At 47.3% G+C, this 2111-nt stretch overlaps 1 pseudogene; it reads left to right on the top strand.

Moving 5' to 3' along the window:
• The window catches only part of LOC143288268 (baculoviral IAP repeat-containing protein 7-B-like), a 1575-nt pseudogene extending 248 nt beyond the window's left edge, over window positions 1-1327 (top strand).
• The last annotated feature ends 784 nt before the right edge of the window (window positions 1328-2111 follow it).

Below are 2111 nucleotides of genomic sequence, written 5' to 3'. Positions count from 1 at the left end.
TGGCATGTATTACGCGGGCTACGACGATTGTGTCCGTGGCTTTTCCTGCGGCGGAGGACTGAAAAAAAAACAACAACTGGGAAGCTGCTGATGATCCCTGGGTCGAACACGCCCGCTGGTATCCGGGATGCGTCTGATTGATTGATTGATGTGGATACTTCTATAGCGCCTATCCTTGGTCAGAGACCAAGCTCTAAGCGCTTTACATACACGGGGACATTTGCACCACAGGCTGCCTACCTGGGTAGAGACGACTGACGGCTGCCACTGGGCGCCGGCTCATCATTCGTTTCCTGTGTCATTCAATCAGATTTCAGACGCACACACATACACACTCAGACATGTAACATTTTACGTGTATGACCGTTTTTATTTATTTACCCCGCCATGTAGGCAGCCATACTCCGTTTTCGGGGGTGTGCATGCTGGGTATATTCTTGTTTCCATAACCCACCGAACGCTGACATGGATTACAGGATCTTTAACGTGCGTATTTGATCTTCTGCGTGCGCATACACACGAAGGGGGTTCAGGCAGGTCTGCACATATGTTGACCTGGGAGATCGTAAAAATCTCCACCCTTTACCCACCAGGTGCACCGAGATTCGAACCCAGGACCCTCAGATTGAAAGTCCAGCGCTTTAACCATTCGGCTATTGCACCCGTCTACTTTTCTTTTGCGCAAAGGGGGCTCAGTTCGTGGAAATTGTCCAACGAAAGGACAGAATAGGGGACAGGGTCTTTATCAAGGACATTGAAGAAGAAATAAACCTGAAGAAGACAGGCGCAGCTGCTGCTGCTGTCAGTCTGCCAACGCCGCTCAGGAATCCGCTAAGGTCGCTTGGTTCATGCGACAGGAAACTGGCGACGGTCAGTCTGCGGGAGCTGGAAGAGGAGTACGAGACGCTGATCACTGAGCTCACATGCAAGGTCTGCATGGGTGAGAAAAGGTCCATGGTGCCCCTGCCCTACAGTCACCACGTGGCCTGCGTCAACTGTGCTGTGATACTGAAACACTGCCCCGTGTGCATGACCTTCATCAAAGGCATAGTCAAGGTCAACTGTACTGTGATACTGAAACACAGCCCCATGTGCAGGACCTTCATCAAAGGCATAGTCAAGGTCAACTGTACTGTGATACTGAAACACTGCCCCATGTGCATGACCTTCATCAAAGGTATAGTCAAGGTCAACTGTACTGTGATCCTGGAACACTGCCCCGTGTGCAGGACCTTCATCAAAGGCACAGTCAAGGTCAACGCGGATTGTTGAAATGGTTCCTTTCTACCACGTTGCGTTCAGCATTTAACATGCCCCGATCCTTTACCTTACCTGAAAAATCAAATAAGGAGGAGGAGATGCTTTCAATTTAAAGGGACATTGTAATAAAACAACAACAACAACAACAACAACAAAACAACCAAACAGACATTCGGAAGTTTAATGTGACCAAATTACACGTTTAGTGCTAAATCTATTAAGCAAAGTGGCTGAATCGAATAATATACATTATACAACAACACACTGATTGTTTGAAAATCAAGTGATCCCTAAAGGAAAGACAACATTTAGATCTGCAGTTACGGTGATGCGGCTGGTGCGTGTCACGCGCTATAAGAGAGCGGACTAGAAACCCCCACCCAGCCCAGCACTAACACCCAGACAACACAAACACAGACTAAAATAATTCAGGGTTTACATACATTTATTCAGTCACACACAGAACTTGACTAATAAAACTACAATCTTAGCAAGAAATGATAACTACGCTGACAGAATGGATAAATAACACACACACACAAAAAAACCCACAAAGCACAGAACTTTAAGACACGGCCGTCCAGCGGCAGTCAGTCCGGAGAATGCTAACAATGAACTAAGGACGTTTGACGAATAGATAAACTGAAGCACTGCACAACACAAGAAAAGACGATGACTTGAACGGCGAAAACTGAAGACAGATGAAAACAGAAGACGACGAAACTAGTGAACAAACGATGACAGTGATGAGAAGAGGGCAGCAGGACTGAAGACAGCAGTCAGCAGCAGAAGGAGCAACAACGCCGCCTGGCCAACACAGGCTGAAGAAGAGATGGTGCACGAAGTGGGAT

The sequence above is a fragment of the Babylonia areolata genome, chromosome 12 (genome assembly GCF_041734735.1).
Source record: "Babylonia areolata isolate BAREFJ2019XMU chromosome 12, ASM4173473v1, whole genome shotgun sequence".
In the NCBI taxonomy this organism is placed as follows: Eukaryota; Metazoa; Mollusca; class Gastropoda; order Neogastropoda; family Buccinidae; genus Babylonia; species Babylonia areolata.
The sequence above is the reverse complement of the archived record's forward strand: the minus strand, read 5'-3'. Positions and strand labels throughout refer to the sequence as shown.